This window comes from Lathyrus oleraceus, chromosome 4, assembly GCF_024323335.1.
Source record: "Lathyrus oleraceus cultivar Zhongwan6 chromosome 4, CAAS_Psat_ZW6_1.0, whole genome shotgun sequence".
Taxonomy (NCBI): domain Eukaryota; kingdom Viridiplantae; phylum Streptophyta; class Magnoliopsida; order Fabales; family Fabaceae; genus Lathyrus; species Lathyrus oleraceus.
Genome location: NC_066582.1, coordinates 480,027,000 through 480,050,652, shown reverse-complemented (window position 1 = coordinate 480,050,652; position 23,653 = coordinate 480,027,000).

Genomic DNA, 23,653 nt, shown 5'->3' with positions numbered 1-23,653 from the left:
TTTGTTATAATTACTAACTATCGTACAAAAATCTATACTTAAAAAAATAAAAGCAATTTACCAAGGAATCCATAACAATCATCTCCAAATGTTCAATACCCTTATTATTCACAACACTCCAAACATCCATTATTCGAACAGCAAGACGCCAAGTTTCTTTTGAGTCATTGATGTCTTTCACAGAATCAACCTTTATACTCATTTTCACTGAAAAAAAATTCAAAAATTAATGTAACTGCAAATTTAGATGACTATAAAATTACAAACCTAATAACCTAAAAAAAAAGAGTATATAAATTTGATAGAGGTGTGTGGCAAAATGCTGAAAAGGATCCAACCTTTGATGTTATACATATAAATAAACACACGCTCCTACACTTTAAGTGGTTCATATTTATTATTAAAAAAATTCAATTTGTCATTTACAGAAAATCAAACAACGATAATATTTGGCAAAAAAAATACAATAATAATTAATTTGATTTCAGGATATTGATTTCATTTTGAAATGATAAGATTGCAACAACAATAAAATAACGGTAATATTTATTATTAAAAAAATTCATTTTGTCATTTAAAGAAAATCAAGCAACGATAATATTTGGCAAAAAAAACTACAATAATAATTAATTTGATTTCAGGATATTGATTTCGTTTTGGAATGATAAGATTGCAACAACAATAAAATAACGGTAATATTTTTTAGTAGTATAAATAGGTAAGAAAAAATATTGTCAATGTAAGAAAAAAACAGTATTAAGAAAAAATATTGTCAATGTACAGAATGAATTTATAAAAATTGCAATTACATAATGATTTTTAAAAAAAATATATATATGAATCCAAACAGAATATTGTACGTAGAATTAGTTTAAAATTGTATTTTAGTAATCTTATAGGGAATGAAATAAATTTGTTAGATTTCAAAAAAATTAATATTATATTATTCAAATTTGGTTTCTATCTTTATTGAAAAGTATGATAGATATAGGTTTGATGTGATGTTAAAGTAGAGCATTAACGATGGTTACTTTTGGGAAAGTTTGCTTCAAATATAAGCAAAAAAATATTGAAGTGAAAGGTGTGGATATACTGATTTTTTAGGGTTGAAATACGTGTATTAAGTGGGTAAATGGGATTAATAATGATGATAATAAATATTAATAAATAACAATATTAATAATAATAATAATATCAATTTATTCAATTAAATAAAACCCTACCACTTAAAAAATCAGTATATTTATTATTAAAAAAATTCATTTTGTCATTTAAAGAAAATCAAGTAAGGATAATAATTGGCAAAAAAAAAAGCTACAATAATAATTAATTTGATTTCAGAATATTGATTTCATTTTGGAATGATAAAATTGCAACAACAATAAAATAACGATAAAATAACGGTAATATTTATTATTAAAAAAAATTCATGGCCATATTATCATGGTTATTTTGGGAAAGTTTGCTTCAAATAATTAATTAATTTGATTTCAGAATATTAATTTCATTTTGGAATGATAAGATTGCAACATCACCTTACCCAATGAAAAACTCTCTTTTAATGTATTTTGATATATTTGAATCAATTTTTTAATTATATTTTATATAATATATAGTTGAATCAATTTTTATGTTATCGAGGCAAATTTATTAAATTGTAAAATGGTAGCGTTAGTTAGAGTATTAAATAGAGTTTAGTTAGAGTATTTAATAGAGTTTAGTACGAAATTACTTATAGGAACATGAAATTAGTTGTATTATGGATTGTAATTAGGGTAATTAAGTAATTATGGTGGTAATTAACTTTTATATATTAATTAATTAAAAGTAGATAAATAAATATTTATTTTTTTATTAGAATACTTAACAAAGAAAATATATTTATTATATAAAATTTTATATTTATATTTATTATGCATTAAATAAAAGAGAAAAAAACCATAAAGAAAAATAATTTCAAGAGAGTAATATCAAAAATAAAAACATAAAAAGATATAGTTATTATTTAGAAACTACAATATTAAAGATTCTTTGTATAGAACGAAATTTCTATATATAAATCGACACTAACCGTTCAATTCATTATTTTTTAAAGAGTAATGCTCCTCTTACACGAATATCCTACACCAATACATACATCAAACACTGTTCATCGTATTTATATGTTGAACAGTGTTTTTTTAAATAAAATAATATTAAAATTTTATTTTAAATAAAAAAAAATTATAAATTTTTTTTAAAAATAATTTTTGAAATAAAAATATTTTTTTATTAACCAATTTTATTATTGTATCAACCACAAAAATTTATTAACCACATTTTTTTTGATAGTTTATTAAACAACTTCATTATTTCATTAACCAATAGAATACATAATATCGACCAAATTCTGACATTAATTTTTTATTAATGAATTTTAAAAATTAAAAAACTATAAAAACTAAAATAAAATAGGTCAATATTACAACTATTTTCAGAACTTGGTTATTATTATGTATTTTATTGATTAATAAAATTGCGAAATTAATTAATAAACTATTAGGAAAATAAGATGGTTAATAATATATATTTTTGTGATTAATGCAATAACAAAATTGATTAATAAAAAATATTATATTTTTGTTACAAAAATTATTTTTATAAATATTTTTTATTTAAAATAAATTTTTAATATTATTTTATTTTAAAAAACACTGTTCACCGTATAAATATTAGTGTAAGAATAACATTACTCTTTTTTAAATCGTAGTATTTAAAAATGATAAAATTTTGTAAAACTGCCACAATATAATTATATACAAAATCATCTTAACGCAATAAAAATTCAAATTAATGTCATACAAATTCATTAATAACTTTGATTCTAGAAATCATGGTGTATACTCAATCATGTTCCAAGATAAATGATCATATTTTGCATAATCTAAATGTATTCTTCATTAGAAAACCAATATTATTTCTTATTTTATTTTATAAGATCCAATAAATCTTATAAATATCAATCATGATTTAAATATGTAGGTATTCAAAGAATTAATCACAAATATTTATCAATAATGACAATTTTTAAAATCATATATGAAATTTGAATTTTAAATGATTAGTTTTTCAGAAATTATATAATCACTAATCATAAAAAAAATAAACCAAAAGGTTCATTCTATATACACAATCATCCTAATGCAATATAAATTCAAACTAATATCATACACATTCACTAATAACTTTGATTTTAGAAATCAGATGTATGTAGGAATACTCAAATGAGTGGATTATTTAAATTATCCATATCCAAATCGGATTATTTAAAATAGGTTAATTTTTAATATAGTTTTGGATATATTATTAATATAGTTTTAACCAAAATCCATATTCAAAATAAAAACCAAATTAATCATTTTTTATTAAAAAAAACTTAATTTCACTCTGAATTTCATTTTTTTAAAAATAATTTGGAATTTTTTTTCAGTAAATAAAAAATTTTAAAGTTTTTTTTTTAAAAAAAAAATGATTTTTTTTAAAGTTTTTGTTATGAATATAAAAAACATGATTATTTTTTATTTTTGAAAATATATATTTTTTCTTAAAAAAATATTTGTTTTAAGTAAGAAAATTCTTGCTAAAAATAATATATATTTTTTTAAATCGAAACTAATTATAAATTTGGTTATGAATATAACTGGTTAATAACTGATTTATAAGCCTTTTACAAAAATAAAACCGATTATGACAATTGATTTTAATAATCGGTTATAACATATGAATTATTTATTACTATGGATTGGTTACGAAATTAACTATGCATGAGCATTCCTAAGTGTATCATACAAAATCATGTAATTCCTAGTTACATGATCATATTTTACATCCATGAGCATCCCTAAGTGTATCGATACTCAATAATGTAATTCCTATTTACATGATCATATTTTTGCATAATCTAAATGTATAGTTCGTTAGAAAATTAATATTGTTTCTTTAATATATATATATATATATATATATATATATATATATATATATATATATATATATATATATATATATATATATATATATATATATATATCAAAAGGTTCATTCTATATTTCCCTTTTCAAATTTATTTTTATCATGATTCTTTATGAATTATTTATTTTTGTTTTTTTATGTAGTTCTTCAATAACTATATCATAATAATTTGTGCGATGCTATAAATTCTCCATGAATTCATCAAGAATACACAAACTTTAAATATATAATTAAATCACAATAAAAATAAAATTATTGATCAATCCTTTAATAACAATTGAAACTAGTATTGGCGGATTAGAAGAGGTGGTAAATGTAAAAGAGGAAGTTAAAAAGCACTTTGAAGACAGATTCAAGGAGGACCACAATGCAAGAGCCTGGTTAGAGAATATGGACTTTAAGATGTGGAATGATCTGGATAGGTGTGGTGGACCACATATATTGGATGGAGCGGTAGTAGTCAATGAGATCATAGATTTAGCTAGGAGGGAGAAGAAAGAGTGAATATTGATTAAAATAGACATTGAAAAGGCATACTATTGTGTTTCTTGAATCTATATTAGATTTATGATGGACCAACTAGGATTTGGAGCAAAGTGGTTAGCATGAATGAAAGTATATTTGTTCAAGACCTCATTATCTATACTACTAAATGGAAGTCATACTAAGGATTTTATTGGAAGTAGAGGTCTGAGGCAAGGGGGTCATGTATCCCTTTTTCTCTTCACAATTGTTGCATAAGGGTTATAAGGAATGGTGAAAAAAGGCTTCTGATCTGGGCATGTTTAAGGGGTTCATAATCAACACAGAAGTGGAGTACAAAGTAATGCAGTTTGTTGATGACACAATAATAGTAGGAGAGATATCATGGGAAAATTTATGGAGTATTAAGGAAATAATGAGAGGATTTTAGATGGTATTTGGGCTGCAAGTCAATTTCTTCAAGAGTAAGTTAATTGGTATGAATGCTAGTCAATTTTTTTTGGAGGAAGCTTCTCACTTGTTGTCCTGTGAATTAGGATCAATTCCATTCAGTTCTTTAGGTATTCCTGTTAGCTCAAATCTATGAAGAATTTCTATTTGGAGAGAGATAGTGAATTAAATCAAAAGAAACCTAGTAGGGTGGAAAGGGATATGGTTGTCTGTTGGAGGTAAAATCACACTATTAAATATAGCTCTTAATAGTATTCCTATTTATTAATTATATTTCTTGAAAACTCCTAAAAATGTCTTCTTACATGGAGATATTCAAGAAGATGTGTACATGCATGAAATTGCATTTACATCAACTAGATGTGAATAATTCCTTCTTACATGGAGATATTCAAGAGGATGTGTACATGATAATTTCACCAGGCGTGTCTACCACTAAGTCTAATCAAGTTTGTAAACTTGTCAAATCCTTATATGGGCTTAAACAAGCTAGAAGGAGATGATATGAAAGGCTTACATCATTCCTCATTGAACATCGCTATAAACAAACCATTTTAGATCACTCTCTATTTGTGAAAGTCAAAGCATCATCCATCACAATTTTTCTAGTGTATGTTGATGATATAATTCTAGGAAACAATGATTTGAATGAATTTAATTCAATCAAGTTGGCATTGGATAACACATTTAAAACCAAAGATTTAGGTAAGTCGAAGTACTTTCTAGGCATCGAAGTGACACAATCAAAGGAATGTATCTCCTTAAATTAGAGAAAATATTGTCTTGATTTACTAGAAGATTTAGGTTTCACTGAATATAGACCAATCACTACACCGCCTGCCATAAAGCTACATCAGTATTCTAGCACTCCTTACCACGATATACCTTCGTACATAAGTCTTGTAGGAAAATTGTTGTATTTAAATACACCAAGATCTAACATAACATTTTGTAAACAACAACTGAGTCAGTTCTTGTCATCTCCCATAATCACTCATTTCAATGCTGCTTGCAGAATTCTTAAGTACCTCAAAACATGCATAGCTCGAGGTATTCTTTACCCTAGAGACTCAGCTATACAATTGAATGGATACTCAAATGTTGACTGAGAATTGTGCATAGACACCCGAAGATCAATTTCAAGATAATGTTTCTTTCTTGTAAGATCACTCATCTAATGAAGAGTAAATAAATAATTAACAGTCTCAAAATCATCATCAGAAGTTGAATATAAAGCCCTTGCAGTAGCCAGTTCTGAGCTCCAATGGCTCATATATCTCATATATGATATGCACATCAAATGTACCAAGACTCCTTTGATCTATTGTGACAATCAAAGTGCTTTTCACATTGCCTCTAATCATGTATTCAATGAAAGAACAAAGCACTTGGAAATTGATTGTCATATTGTGAGAGAGAGAGAAAAAAAATCAAAGTTGTTATGAAGCTGCTCCCAGTCAAATCAAAAGACCGACTTGCTGACTTGTTCACAAAGGCATTACATCCTCAACCTTTTAATAATTTGTTATCCAAGTTAAAGATGATAGATATCTACTAACCTTCAACTTGTTATGGGATATTAAAGCATGAAAGTAATAACAATGTGGCACAAGATAACAAGTGATATACATCACTAACTACATTATAATTTAGTTAGAAAATTAGTTATAAAGTAATTAGAGTTAGTTAATTAAGCTCTAAGATACGCTATGGTGTGATAGGGTTCATAGGCTTACTGTACAAGTTAGATTGCTCTGTACAAGTTAGATTTCTCGTATATAACTCAACATGTATTCTCTTCATTTCTTAATGAGAATTTATTCCCACCATGTTCATCTTAATTTTTTTATATTAAAGGTCCTAAAATATCTAAAAAAATCCAAGAATAATAATTAGATATAATCATAATATATTTTAACATATTATGAGAGTAATTAAATTTAATCATAAGTTCTTTACAACATAATATCATACTCGATAAGAGTATTAATATTATTTTTATATTTTTATATTTATGGTCTTCCAAATGTGGAATATTGATGAAATAATAACACATTATAATTACATTTTTAGAAATTATTGTGCATTTTCTAAACTAACATAAACATCAAATTATGATGTTTAATAAGATTAAGAATGTGTATATATTAATATAATAGAATAATGTTAATTTAAAATCTTTTTTTCTAAATATGTCATATGTCATAGTGTGCACGTAATAATTTAAAATTCTAAATATTATATGATTGTCAATCAGGGTGTGCAAGTGCAGCATGTGCCGAAGCACAGAGTCCTAAATTTTAGAGGGTCTCAAATTTTAAAATTTTCTATCTTTTTTCATAAATATTAATAAAAATATATAAAATATTATTAAAAAAACTCAATAATTAAAAGAAATGTTAGTATCAAAACTCAATACATATAAAAATTAAGATTGATCAAAACTCAAAACAATTATAACTAAATTAATTTTAATTAATATATAATTGTATTTTTGATATATTTTTTAATTATTATAATTATATTTTTTTAATTATTATAATTATATTTTTAAAAAAATTTGGATCCATTTTTAAAATTAGAACGGAGCATCCGATATGATTGGGTCGACCCTGTTGTCAACGTATGCATTTGCATTCATCCGACGTATATAAATAATAGTAGAATTCCTAAGAGTCTCATGGAATCAAATATTTTGAGGATAAAATATTGTAATAGGGATACTAAATTTTAAATGCAAAATTATTAAGAGAAGTGATTATAGATTATATCACTATTAGAGTTTTACAAAACCACATTTTTTTCACATATATATGAATATATCACAATTATTTAAACAAGTGGTTACATAATAACAATATCAAACTCAATGTCTAATTTAACATTTGGATGTTTTTAGCAATAATTAAGTTTCCTATTCAACCATGTATTTTTAAAAGAGAATTTAATAAAGAATAAGTTTTTCACTTAATAATCAATCACACAAAAAATAATAATAAATAAATAAAATAACATTTGCACATTAAGATATAATGGTCATATAAAAGGTTTATCATTAAATGAATGGAGTCAAATTCCAATAATATTAAATATAATATGATATTATATACAAAATTTTAATGATTCACTTAAAAGACAAGTGTTTTACATATAATTTCACACATGTGAAAATATATAAAACTTTAATTTAACAATTATTGAGGATATAATACAAATAGTCATAAATTGTTAAGAACAATATAAGACAATAATAGCTTTGGTATAAGTCTTATAACATTAAAAAATGATGTTTATTTCTTATTCTTTTTTATTAAAAAAAATTGTTAATTTATAAGTCTTCGGTTCAAGAACATGAAATAGTTAATAACAAAGTGAAGTAGGACTCAAGGTGCGGTGGAACAAGCTTTCAAGATAACAGAGCAATATAGATCTATAAGGTTAGCACTCTGACGCACAAGTCAGTGAATGAATGGGGAGTTGTGTAAGTGTGAGAATAAGTAGAATACATGAGTCTTAGCGCGTGAAAGGATTTATATATAGAGGTCGGTTAGAACTGCTCCCGCTTGATCTAACATCACGTACGGATCATCGTCTGATTAGATTCGACAGTAAGAATTTAGAAGGAGGTCAGAATTCTTTGCTCCTAGCTTGATTGAGGTCACATATATTCCCATTTTCCTTGCTTATCATTGGGCCTCAACATGTGGGCCTTGTTACTGACCCATAATAGTTTCCTCCCAATCCCATATTTCTGTTTGCTAGAAAGAGGATTTTTCTGTGTAGGTTCCCATTTTGGACTTTGGTTTAAGGCGTTGAGATAGTTGTGAGGCTGATAACATTGGAAATATGTGCATTGAGTATCTTCCTTGTAATTCATAATGCCTTATTAGGGAGTTATGATGTGTGGCTCTTGAACTGTCAGTAATGATGCCTCTTCATCTTAAGGTACTCGAGCGTTCTGAAGAGTTTGATGTGAGATCACAATTGTTGGTGGTGTGCTCACATTTTCCCATGCATGTTGTGGAGGATCAAATAATTGCTTGAATAATATTTAAGGGTATTATGTTGATATCCCTCTTTTTCCCATTTTCAAAACTCAAAGAGCTTTTTTTTCTCTTCTCTAGAATTGCCTATTATCTTTGTTAACGGCCTCTCATTGGTCATTACTCCAACGTCTTTGCATCATCTTCTTAGACGAACTACTCTCAACATGAATCATCAAATTCATATCTTTCAAGTTAACAACTCAAAGTCCTTTTCTCTTATTTAATTATCATATCTTTGTTAGGGTTTCTTGAGAAGGTGATGATAAAGAATTCAATGGAAGTATCTTCGGTCGATGGTGGCTGGGTAGTTGGTAGCATCACTCTTAGAGAGGTTGTTGAAGGTTTTTCCGTTCATGTCTTACCCTTGATAAACCCCCGTTGTTGTATATGACTTCAAATAGGAGGGTAAAGATTAAACCTATATCAAAGTGCATCGTCGTACTTTTGATTGTGATCCCAAAGAGGGGGAAGTGAGGTGGTGGTTGGAATCCCAAACTCGTGGTTATGTGCATGGTCATTCTTTATTTTGTGTGTGTTGGTAGTAACTCTGAAATGGATAACTCTGGCCTGGGAACACAAAATGTGATGGAAGATAAATCAGTTATGTAGGTGGATCAAGAGATGTTAGACCTTGTATCCGCCTTCATTGAGAAGGGTGGTATGAACCATGCTTTCATCGAGGTGGACCCCCTCTAAATAAGGGTACTTGCCTATGAAGGAGATAAAAGGGTATGCAACAAATATGAAGGGAACTTTAACTTCGACCTCGACCCTGGATGCATGTTCGTTGTTGCTTATAGCCCGTTAGTCCCCTCCGGGTAGGGAAATTTAACTTTTTATCTTTGAAGAAGATTACACTTATTTTTCGGGAAAGGATGAAGGTGTTTGTCAAGAAGATCTTGTGAAGATGTTGTATCAAATGTGTTAGGCGTCATTTGTCTTGGCCTTTGGTGATACCGATAGAGAAGAGGTCTTTTTGCCTTATCGTATTTGAAAATAGAAAAAGGGGCTTGTGGATCGTGTTAATGCCTTTTACTATCAAATAAAACAAATTTTTGGAAAAACTCACAAATACGAGTGGTAATTAACTTTTATATATTAAAAGTAGATTTTTGAATAGTGTAGCACCTCAAATTTTCACCTCTCATTTGTACATTTCATTTCATCTTTAGGTCATTAACATTGCATTCACATTGCATAGCCCATTGCATCTCATCAGGCAAGAATGGTCAGGAGATTCAACTGTGCAAGGTCACAAGAGCATTTTCCATGAGATCAAAGCCTTAGGGTGGTTCCAATGAGTTTACATGACCCAAAGATCATTTTGAAGTAGCTTGGCCAAGTGTTGAAGGCTCGGAACTCATCAGTGCATGTGCAAGTCATCAGAAACCCTAGAAAGTCAACAGAAGTCAACAGGAGTCAACTGTGAAGTCAACTGTGGATTTGGAGGTGAGAGGTGGTTAGAGATGCTTCATTCATGTTCAAACAAGTCTCATTTGACATTTCAAACATCAACATTGAAGAATTTGAAGTCAGATCAAGAATTTCCAAAAATAGCAAGTGACCTGTAATTTGAACTTTCCAAAAATGGCAAGGTTTTGGACCAACTTCAACTCAAGATTACATCATCAAGAAATCTTCAAATGAAATTTTGTCCAACATGAAAGTTGAAGATCTTTCTCTCCCATTTCCAAAAAGTCCAAGATCATGGATTTCTCATGTGTGGTTGAGGAGATATGGTCCAATCATGGCAAAGTGTGTTCAAAAGTTCAAATGGACATAACTTTGTAACCAAAACTCCAAAATGAGTGGTTCTTTTCGCATTTTGATCCTTATAACATGTATTTTCCAAGAATACCATTATTTGACATGAATTTCATTTGCATGGCCTTTGGTTTATTCATGAAGTTTTTGGAAGAAAATTGCACAACATCTTTTTGGTTGATCATGGGCGTACCAAACCAATTTCAAAGCTTGCATGGGATGTTTTTAAGAGGATTTTGGGCCTTGAAAGAGTATTGTTCACGTGCATGGGGGTGCATGAAGTGAAAATCTCATTTTTGCACAAACATCTTCCAACTTACTAATCACAATTGCATTTGGCCTAAGCAAGTCTTAAACATGATTAGCATGGAGTATATATACTTAACCCTAACTGTTTTCACCATTAGCAACATTTCAGATCTAGAATCACAAAAATCTCAAAACTTTTCTCTCAAACTTTTTTCCAAAATTCTTCAAACAAGAGCATCCTCTATTGATCAATTCATCATCCTGAAGTATTGTTGAGGAGGTTTGGACGTGGAATCAAGAGAAATCGTAGCATATTGAGCTGGATTGGAAGCTTGAAGGTTCCATGGAAGTTGAAGATTAAGCTGGTTTCGTGCATCCTTGAGCTTCAATTTCATCATCATCCACTTCACTAAGCACATTGGAAGAGTTCTGGAACATCATAAGCCTGGAAGCAAGCTGAATCCAGTTCTGTGCATCAAGAGGTCAGTTTTTTGACCTCTTTAATTCTCAAATTTATTATGATGTTGTTGTAGATCTTTCTGTTCTGATGAATATGAGCTTTGAATCGTGAATTTTCATGCACTATTGAGTTAGTTAGGGTTATTTCATGTTTCATGAATGATTTTTCCATTGCTCGATTCTCCTTGATTTGGTTTATTCATGTTTAGCTTGTGTTTAATCTTGAATCTCCATGAGAAATGCTGCATAATGCTGTACGAGATTTTGATTTTTGGAACAACTTTTCTGGAAATGTTGTGAACATGCCACTGTTCATCTTCTTCGCGAGGAAGAAGATGAAGATCAACATTTGGCAACGGTTTTTGATCCATAGGCAACGCAAATCCGTGGCCTGCATGTGTTTGTGTAGGGTTTGATTCTGATTGGTCCGTTTAATTGCCATGCTAGGGTTTTCATTGGTCTGCATTTGTTTGACTGAGTTGACCGCCACCTCATTATTGAAACGCGGCGTTTCATCCAAGCATGGCGCCAATTTTGCATTTAAATTTCTATTTCATTTTAATTCATATTTTGTGTTACATGTTTCATTTCATTATTTTTCAATCTTACAAAAATCATAACAATTAGAAAAATGCTCAAAATTCATCCCAATTTTTTGCAAAATGATCCTTATTCTGTCTACTTTTTTATGATCATGATTTCACAAGTTGTGCCTGGCTGGAAAAATATTTTGCCCTAGGGTGTTTGAACATGTATACATTTGTGATATTGCCTCATTCAAACCTTCATAAAATGCTCAAAAATTATCCAATTGCTCTGAAATTTTGCATGCTATCTATAGACTCATTGCTTGACATTTTGGCTTTGGTTTGAGATTTTTCCTATGCTCCAACTCTGTTTTATAATTGTTCTAACTTGGTGTGACATTTTGTGTCACACATTTGGTTGTCTGTTTTATGCTATGTGATTGCCATGCCAAATGATGTCCAATGCCTCTAATTTTTTGTATGACGATCATGTTATATGTCCTGTTTACCCATGAATTTTGCCAAGATTATTTGAGTCATTTATGATTTAATGTGCATTTGTTTCTTCTGATGTCTCAATGTGATCACCATTTGCATGCCTTGCCATGTTTTGTTCATGAAATGAATTTGGTTAATGATTTTGGTGTGAGACCTTTTGGGTTTTGTTCTTGATTGGATAAGGATGATTCATGTTAAATTTCAAGTTCTGTTTTGACTTGTTGACCCTCTTTTGACCCTAGGCTTTGACCTAGTGGTTTGGACTCACTGTTTGGATTGTGGATTTCAGGTTCAGATGCACATTGCCATGATTGGAGTGGTTCATTCATTTGAGTTTGGTTAATTGGTTGATGATTGACTAACATTGTGTTGTTTTGTAGGCTTTGAGAACAAATTCACTTGTGCTTGTGCCTTGCTCATTGTTGTCTGATGATACTTTGTCTGTCTGTGTGATTAACTGTTGATTGTTTGTCTGTACAGTTTAACTGATTGGTTTAGATTTTTTCACAGGTACCTAAGTTGCTTTGAGTTCTTTTGAACTTGCTTTGCTAGCTTGTGGTTTGCTTACCACTGAGGTATAACTCCTTTGACTTCATGTAGTCTGGAAGACCTGTCCTGTTATGTGGGCAGACACTTGTATGAAGCCCTCCTTAAGAGGCAATGCTTGTGGATGTTTAATTTTGTGCCAAGCAGGTAAAGACCTCTTAAGAGGCAATTGGCAGATAAAAGAGATGTATAATCCATCCCCTGCTATTTAGTTGTGTCATTCACTTTGCTCATACACCATGTGTTGATGCATTGTGAATAAGAACCCAAGATCCTGTTGTGTCAGTCACTTATGGAGAAGAGTTCCTGCATTCTGAACTCCCACACTTTCTATTTTGAATTTAGCTCTCCCAGGCCAGGGATAAGAGCTGTGAGGCACACCCCTCACTTCCCATTTCATCTGCTTCACCCTAACTCTCAATGTTAGGGTTAAGAGCTAACAACACCCTTTTCCAGTTGGTTTGTTTGTCGAGGTTGACATGACCCCTTGACTAAAACCTAACCTTGTTTGAGCCAATTGATTGCATATAGTGTGTGCTACTTGTGCTTATGTTTGATGATTGTGCTGTTTAGTTTAGCTTGCTTCCTGTGCAAGTCAGGTTTAGGTTAGCTTGCTTCCTGTGCAAGTTAGGATAGAAACCTTAACGTAGGGATATTATGCATGATAACTTCTAGGCTCGAGTCGTAGTCTCCCTAGTAGTCTGTTATCCCCTTTGTCTCTGGTTAGGCTAGAAGTTCTTTCCCAGTTCAGGGGAACTACGTCGCCCTGATCCTCATACCAGATGAGGTACGTAGGCAGGAGATGAGTTGATCTCTCCGGGCGCCCTTTTTCTTTTTTAACCCTTTGTGTGTGTTGGAGTCTGACATAAGTCCAGCGATTGGCAGTTGGTTTCCGGTGTCCTGTTTGCTTGTTGGAGTCTGACATAAGTCCAGCGATTGGCAGTTGGTTTCCTGTGTTTGTTTGTGTGTTGGAGTCTGACGTAAGTCTAGCGATTGGCAGTCGGTTTCCTGTTTGTGTTTTGTTTGGCATGCGTTAGCCGAGCTACGAGTGCTCTGATTCTTCTCTCGTCCGAGAAGATACGTATGCATAGGATGCGACATCCTAGCGAGCACGTCTTCCCCGTCCCGAACTACGTCGACTCTGATGTCTGTGCTTGACAGACTACGTAGGTCCAGGATGCGATATCCTGCCGAGTTAGTTTCTTTTGTCTTTCTGTGTTTCCTTTCAGCCTTGTGCATTGTTTTGAGCAGTCTTTTAGCAACCTTATCCTTTCTTTTGTGCGTGGATCCCGTCGAGTACGACGGATGCGTAGGGGTGCTTATACCTTCCCTTCGCATAACCGACTCCCGATCCCATCGATCTCTGGTCGCGAGACCATTCCTTTCCAGGTTTACTTCGAGCGTTTCCTTTCCCTCTTTTGGGATAAATAACGCACGGTGGCGGCTCTGTTGTTTCGTTTTCTTCCGCCGGTTTTTCGCGTAATGCGACAGCTGGCGACTCTGCTGGGGACTATCCCAAGAAGTTGACCTCTTGCTGGTCCATCTTCCCTAAGCGAGTCTCTCCTAGCGCTCTTTAGATTAGGGTTTGGTTGCTTTTGCTGTTTCATTTATTGCATTTATTTGTGTATATTTGCATTTATGTTTGCGTTTATGTTTGCATTTATGTTTGCATTCATCATATTTTCATCTGTGCTGGCTGGTTGTCTGTTTCTCTCTGTGGGGTGGGAGTTACATGAGGTAAAAGGCCCAATACTCAGGCTATGAGTGAACTCTAGGACACCTAGGAATAGAGTGATTCTTGGGAAGCGGGTGGTGTTGCGCCACTTAGCAGAACATGATATCACGAGCAGTTCAGACTCGGATGGAGTATTATCGTTACATACATCTGGTGTGTATATGATGATATTCTTGAAAGGGTTATTTATCCTGTGTTTCCCTCGACCTTACCCTGGCCTAGATGACACCCGTGAGTGGGGAGGGAATTGAATCATTACAGGTACCGTTGGTGACTCAATTCTTATTGTTTGGGGTCTCAGTTGACTTTGGGGGTTTCAGATGACTTTGTGGTTCCGAATTCAGGCCGAAGCTTTGATCCTGTGCTCCGTGATACACAGCCAGCCAGTCATTGCATCATCTGCATCATAACATATTTATTTTCAAAAAAAATAATACAATAAAAAAAGAATGAAAAAAAAGAAAAGAAAAAAAAACTGATCTCCTCATGCATATCATTTCTCAGGTTCATTCAGGAGTTTGTTCACAGTGAGAGATGGCAACCATTCCAGAGTTGAAGAGGAAGACTTGCACTTACAGTTTCTACCGTGAGCCTTTGACATCCGTGATTGAGTTGAGTAATCTGGTGACCGGTGGTAATCAGAAGGTGTTTGAAGACCAGTATGGGGATATTCTGATGCTGTTGAGGATGGTGATTGACCCAGTACCGTTACAGACTCTTCTACAGTTTTATGATCCGAAGCTCCGTTGCTTCACATTCCAGGACTATCAGTTAGCGCCCACTCTTGAGGAGTATTCCATCCTGATGAATGTTCCGATCAGATATCAGGTTCCTTTCTTGGATGTTCCAAAGGAGGTTGATTTCAGGGTTGTTGCCAGAGCTCTCCATTTGAGTATCAAGGAAGTGAGTGATAGTTGGAAATCCAGTGGCGATGCTGTGGGTTTGTCTTTGAAGTACTTGGTGAGCATGGCTAAGGAAGAAGCGAAGAAAGGGAATTGGGAAGCTTTCAACGCTCAGTTGGCTATCCTAATCTATGGAATGGTGTTGTTTCCGAGTATGCCTAACTTTGTGGATCTTGCAGCAATCACTATTTTCATTAGAGGAAATCTGGTTCCTACTCTGTTAGCTGACACTTATTATGCTATCCATAGCATGCATGGTAAGGGTGGAGCTATCAGGTGTTGTCTCCCTTTGCTACTCAGATGGTTCTTATCCTTGCTGCAAACCAGTGGACCTTTTGTGGATACTCAGAGCACTCGTAAGTGGACTCAGAGGATTATGTCTCTCACATCCTATGATACCAGGTGGCAAGCCTACAGGATGAATGTGAGTAATGTCATCATGAGTTGTGGAGAGTTTCGTAATGTGCCACTCATAGGGACTAAGGGTTGCATCAATTACAATCTGGTTCTCTCTCTTCGTCAGTTGGGGTTTGTTATGAATGGAAGACCACTTGATGCTGAGATAGTTGAAAGTGTATATTTTGAGAAGCGGAGTGACCCTGCTAGATTGGAGCAAGTAGTAAGAGCTTGGAAGACCATTGGTGTCAAGGATGGAGCTGTGCTAGGGAAGAAGTTTGCCATTGCTATGCCTGATTACACTGATTGGGTCAAAAAGAGAGTGGAGACTTTGTTGTTGCCATATGACAGGATGGAGCCGTTGCAAGAGCAACCACCTTTGATCCTTGCTGAGAGTGTGCCTGCTGAGCATTATAAACAAGCCTTGATGGAGAATCGCCGATTGAAAGAGAAGGAGCAAGATACCCAGATGGAGCTTTACAAAGTCAAAGCTGATAAGTTAAACTTGGCTCATCAACTCAAAGGAGTGCAGGGTGAGGATACCAGCAGATTGAGAAGCAAGAAGAGGTCTTATGAGGAGATAGAAGCCATGTTGGATGGAGAACACCGTGAGTGCTTGAGGTTGCAGAGAGCTGAAGACAATTACCAGAAGAAGATAAGAGACCTGGAAAAGCAGCTCAGAGACAAAGACATCCAATTGAAGAAGGAGGTAGACCTGAGACATGCATCAGAGAGCCATCTTGGAGGAGAAGTTGTGGAGCTCAGAAGACAACTGAAGGAGAAGATCACGCCTCTGCCTGAGTGTTCAGAATGTGACCTGTTGATAGACCAGTGCCAGTATCTGAAGACTCTCATTCCCGGAGGACATCTTTCTTAGATTGTATCTGTTGTTTATGTTGAGAATCACCTCCAGGATTGTTGGATGGGGCTCATTATTGTACTCTGATCATTTGGATCTTTGCTTGAATATTTGTTGTATGATCCTTGTTTCTCATATCTATAGATGAGGTTGTTGATGTTTATTCAGTGTATGTTGTTTCCTTGTTGTTGCAGATTGCCATCTGTCTAAGATGAATTAGGCTTTTGAATGCCTGAGAAATGAACATATCATGTGCATCATACGCACCATTAGCATCATACACATATCATTTTGCATTACAGGTGTGCTTGAGCAAGACTTCTCACTTTGGTTCCTGTTTCAGGCAGGATTGCTGATCAATGACCGCACCGCTACTCTACCAGACTGAACCAACAGAGGAATATGGATCAAGTGCAAGCTGAGTTAGCAGAGATGAGGGCTAACATGGCCCAGTTCATGCATATGATGCAAGGGGTTGCGCAAGGTCAAGAGGAACTGCGAGCCCTAGTTCAGAGACAGGAAGCTGCCATTCCACCGGTCAACCATGCTCTGCCAGAGGGAGGCCCAATCAATGACCCTGCTACTGCTGTTGTGCCCATCAACAACTATGCTGTGGGTGATGAGTTGAGGGGTATCAGAATCAACGGTCAACCTATTGCTCCCGATGCTCCTAATGCCAGAGTAATCCGTGCTCCGGCCCGTAACCCTGCTCCGCTGGTTGACAGGCAGGAGGATATGTTTACTCTCCTCAGTGAGGATGAAGACGTTGTGGGAAGAACTGACGAAAGGGATCGTAAAGTTGATGCCCTAGCCGAGAAGATCAGAGCCATGGAGTGTCAGAACTCTTTGGGGTTTGATGTGACAAATATGGGGTTGGTGGAAGGATTGAGAATCCCTTACAAGTTTAAAGCGCCTTCTTTTGATAAATACAACGGTACTTCTTGTCCTCGCACCCATGTGCAGGCCTATTACAGGAAGATCTCTGCCTACACAGACGATGAAAAGATGTGGATGTACTTCTTCCAGGATAGCTTGTCTGGAGCTTACTTGGATTGGTACATGGAGCTGAAAAGAGAATCTATCAGAAGTTGGAGGGATCTGGGTGAAGCCTTTTTGAGGCAATATAAACATAACATGAACATGGCGCCGAGCCGGACTCAGTTGCAGAGTCTATGTCAGAAACATGGGAAAGTTTCAAGGAGTACGCCCAGAGATGGCGTGAATTAGCTGCAAGAGTGCAACCCCCTATGCTGGAAAGGGAGTTGACCGATATGTTTATCGGAACTTTGCAAGGAGTGTTCATGGACCGGATGGGAAGTTGCCCATTCGGTAGTTTCTCTGATGTCGTAATCTGCGGAGAGAGAACCGAGAGTCTCATTAAAGTCGGAAAGATTCAGGATGTTGGTTCTTCATCTTCGAAGAAGCCATTTTCTGGGGAACCTCGCCGGAGAGAGGGTGAGACTAATGTTGTGCAACACAGACGAGATGTGTACAGACGAGAAGTGAACAGAGGCCAGTATCGCCAGGTTGTTGTTGTAACTATTCCAGCACCTCAACCACGACAACCGCAACAACAGAGAGCACCTCAACAACAACAACAACCACAACGTCCATTTCAGCTTAGATAGAGGATGCCTGAGCGTCGTTTTGACCCATTGCCGATGTCATATGCTGAACTGCTGCCCGAACTACTCAAGTTAGGGTTTGTTGAGTTGCGTACAATGGCTCCGCCAACAACATTACCTCCTGGGTATGATGCCAACGTTCGTTGCGATTTTCATTCTGGTGCTCCGGGACACCATATTGAGAAATGTCGGGCTTTTCATCATAAGGTCCAAGATTTGATCGATGCTAAGACAATCAACTTCGCTCCAGTGCCTAATGTGGTGAACAATCCTATGCCTCAGCATGGTGGGCATAGGGTGAATAATGTAGAAAGTGAAGAAGCCTTGGACTTGGTGGTTGATGTTAGTGAAGTCCAGACGTCGTTGCTTGTGGTTAAAGAACGTCTGTTGAGTGGTGAAGTGCACCCGGGTTGTGATGAGGGTTGTTCAGATTGTGTTCGTTCAACGAATGGTTGTTCAAAGTTGAGGGTTGGTATCCAAGGGCTGATTGATGAGGGCTGTCTGCAGTTTGCTAGGGCCGTGAAAGATAGTGGGGTGGTGTCAACCGTCACCATTTATTTCAAATCGTCTGTGGGACGTGGCCAGAGAACTGTTGGTGCTTCTACAACCGTTGGTACTCCTGTTACCATTTCTGCTCCCGTATCTGTCAGTGCTCCCACTACTATTGCGTTTGGAAGGAGGGCTGTTGAGAATAGTAGGGTCGTGCCGTGGAAGTATGATAATGCTTACCGCAACAACAGAAGGGCTGAAAGTCAGATCAGGCCGGTTATTCAAGCTCCAGTGACTATTGGTGTGCCGGTCAGAACTCCTGTGACTGTGGGTCCTGTTGTGGATAATGTAGGAGGACCAGGGGGTTTCACTAGAAGCGGTCGTCTGTTTGCATCACAGCCGTTGAGGGATAACAATGCTGAGGCACTCGCCAACGCGAAGGGTAAATAAGCGGTGGTCGAAGAAGAACCTGTTCAGAAGGAGGCGCCTGAGGGCTCGTTTGAGAAGGACGTGGAGGAGTTTATGAAGATTATCAAGAAGAGTGACTACAAGATTGTAGATCAACTGAATCAAACTCCGTCCAAGATCTCTATTCTGTCCCTGTTGTTGTGCTCTGAGGCACACCGTAATGCCTTGTTAAAGATGTTGAATTTGGCTTACGTGCCTCAGGAAATCTCTGTCAACCAGTTGGAAGGTGTTATTGCTAATGTCAGCACGAGGCATGGTTTGGGGTTCACAGACTTGGACTTGACACCTGAAGGTCGCAATCACAACAAAGCCCTGCATATCACCATGGAGTGCAAAGGCGCAGTATTGTCACATGTGCTGGTGGATACTGGTTCCTCGTTGAATGTGTTACCCAAGAAGATCTTGAGCAAGATAGATGTTGAAGGGGTTGTCCTCACTCCGAGTGATCTTATTGTTCGTGCATTTGATGGATCCAAACGGTCTGTTTTTGGTGAAGTCATTTTGCCTGTAAAGATTGGCCCGTAGGTATTTGATATTGTCTTCTATGTGATGGAGATCCAACCAGCATATAGTTGTCTTTTGGGGCATCCCTGGATACATGGGGATGGAGCAGTTTCGTCAACTCTCCATCAGAAGCTGAAGTATGTATGGAACAGTCAGATTGTGACTGTGTGTGGTGAGGAGGACATTCTGGTGAGTCACCTATCCTCTTTCAAGTATGTGGAGGTGGATGGCGAGATCCATGAAACTCTTTGTCAAGCATTTGAGACCGTTGCTCTTGAGAGGGTGGCTTTTGCTGAGCAGAAGAAGCCAAGTGCCTCAATTGCATCATACAAACAAGTTGTGGAGGTTGTTAAGGCCGGTAATGCAGAAGGCTGGGGCAAGATGGTTGACCTGCCCGTCAAAGAAGACAAGTTTGGTATTGGTTATGAGCCTCTTCAAGCTGAGCAGATTGAGCAGAAAGGGCCGAGTTCCTTCACTAGCGTTGGGCTGATGAATCATGGCGACGTCTTGGCAACTGGCAGTGAAGACTGTGACAGTGATTGTGATGTTGACAACTGGGTTCGACCCTGTGCTCCAGGGGAGTTGATCAACAATTGGACAGCAGAAGAAGTAGTCCAAGTTACTCTTCAGACAGAGTAATTTTCTTTTGTTTTTCATTTTGCATGAAAACCCTACGTTCTGCCCAAGGCGTAGTGGTTCATTGTAGGGCCTCATCATGTTTTTAATGATTATCATTAATAAAGGACGTTTTGCAATCAAATTTTGTGATCCCTGTCTTTCTTTTTCTTTTCGTTCTTTCAAAAACAATAAAAATGGCAATGTTTTTGTTTTTTGTGACTTTCTTGAACTCTTTTTTCTAAAATAAAGCATTAAACATGCAGAATTGATCTTGCGGACTCCACTATAAACAGTTCTGTTATGGCTCAGTATGATTTTGATAATCCCATCTACCAAGCTGAAGAGGAGAGTGAGGAAGATTGTGAACTCCCCGCAGAATTGGTCAGATTATTGAAGCAGGAGGAAAGGGTCATCCAACCTCATCAGGAGGAGTTGGAGATTATTAACCTTGGTACTGAGGATGCCAAGAAAGAGATCAAGATCGGGGCTGCTTTAGAGGACTCTGTCAAGAGGAGGCTGATTGCGATGCTGAGAGAATATGTGGAAATCTTCGCATGGTCATATCAAGATATGCCTGGGCTGGATACAGATATCGTGATGCACAGGCTACCTCTCAGAGAAGAGTGTCCTTCGGTCAAGCAGAAGCTTCAGAGAACTAGTCCTGATATGGCTGTCAAGATCAAGGAAGAGGTTCAGAAGCAGTGGGATGCAGGTTTTCTGGATGTCACCAGTTATCCCCCTTGGGTGGCCAACATCGTTCCCGTGCCAAAGAAGGATGGTAAAGTCAGGATGTGTGTCGATTACCGGGATTTAAACAGAGCAAGTCCGAAAGATGACTTCCCATTACCTCACATTGATGTATTGGTTGATAATACGGCTCAATCCTCGGTTTTCTCGTTCATGGATGGTTTCTCTGGTTATAATCAGATTAAGATGGCACCAGAGGACATGGAAAAGACGACATTCATTACACCTTGGGGCATGTTCTGCTATAAGGTGATGCCATTTGGGCTGAAGAATGTCGGTGCTACCTATCAGAGGGCTATGACGACTCTCTTTCATGACATGATGCACAAAGAGATTGAAGTGAACGTGGATGATATGATTGCGAAGTCGCAGACAGAAGAGGAGCACCTGGTATACCTGCGGAAGTTGTTTGAAAGGTTGAGAAAGTTCAGACTGAGGCTAAATCCAAACAAGTGTACGTTTGGGGTGAGATCTGGGAAGCTGTTAGGCTTCATTGTCAGTGAGAAAGGGATTGAGGTTGATCCAGCGAAAGTCAAAGCTATTCAAGAGATGCCTGAACCGAAAACGGAAAAGCAGGTTCGTGGGTTTTTAGGGAGGTTGAACTACATTGCAAGGTTCATATCTCACCTAACTGCCACGTGCGAACCAATTTTCAAATTGCTAAGAAAAGATCAAGCAATCAGGTGGAATGATGACTGTCAAAAAGCTTTTGACAAGATAAAAGAATATTTGCAGAAACCTCCAATCCTTATATCTCCAATTCCTGGGAGACCTCTGATAATGTACCTATCAGTGACTGAGAACTCGATGGGGTGTGTATTGGGACAGGATGACGAGTCTGGTCGAAAAGAGCATGCCATATATTACCTTAGCAAAAAGTTTACCGACTGTGAAACAAGATATTCATTGCTCGAGAAAACTTGTTGTGCTTTGGCCTGGGCTGCTCGCCGACTGAGGCAGTATATGTTGAACCATACTACCTTGTTGATTTCTAAGATGGATTCAGTGAAGTACATCTTTGAGAAGCCGGCTCTCACCGGGCGTGTTGCTCGTTGGCAGATGATTCTAACAGAGTATGATATACAGTATACTTCAGGCCATCAAAGGTAGTATTCTGTCAGACTACCTTGCCGAGCAACCGATTGATGATTATCAGCCTATGATGTTTGAATTCCCTGATGAAGACATCATGTATCTGAAGATGAAAGATTGTGAAGAGCCTCTTGTCGAGGAAGGACCAGATCCTAATGACAAGTGGACACTGATGTTTGATGGGGCTGTGAATATGAATGGCAACGGTGTTGGGGTAGTATTGATTAATCCCAAAGGTGCTCATATACATTTTTCTGCCAGACTGACTTTTGATGTAACCAACAATGAAGCTGAGTATGAGGCTTGTATCATGGGGATCGAAGAAGCCATTGATTTAAGCATCAAAACTCTGAACATCTATGGAGATTCCGCTCTAGTGATTAACCAGGTCAATGGAGATTGGAATACCAATCAGCCGCATTTGATTCCTTATCGAGATTACACCAGAAGGATCCTAACTTTCTTCAAAAAGGTGAAGTTGTATCATGTCCCTCGAGATGAAAACCAAATGGCTGATGCCTTAGCTACTTTGTCTTCAATGATCAAAGTTCATTGGCATAATCATGTGCCACACGTCGCTGTGAATCGACTCGAGAGGCCTGCGTATGTGTTTGCGGCCGAGTCTGTTGTTGATGAAAAGCCGTGGTACTTTGACATCAAGAACTTCCTCAAGAGCCAGGAGTATCCTGAAGGTGCGTCAAAGAATGATAAGAAAACCCTGAGAAGGCTAGCTGGAAGCTTTTATTTGAATCAGGATGATGTGTTGTACAAGAGGAACTTTGACATGGTTTTGCTCAGATGCGTGGATAGACACGAAGCAGACATGTTGATGCAGGAAGTGAACGAAGGATCTTTTGGTACTCATGCTGGTGGTCATGCAATGTCCAAGAAATTGTTGAGAGCCGGTTATTACTGGATGACTATGGAATCCGATTGTTTCAAGTACGCTCGGAAATGCCATAAATGTCAGATTTATGCAGATAAGGTGCATGTGCCACCAAGCCCTCTGAATGTTATGAATTCGCCTTGGCCATTCGCGATGTGGGGCATCGATATGATTGGGAAGATTGAGCCTACTGCTTCTAATGGACATCGCTTCATCCTGGTTGCAATTGATTACTTCACCAAATGGGTGGAAGCAGCTTCCTATGCCAATGTGACCAAGCAAGTGGTTGTCGGTTTATT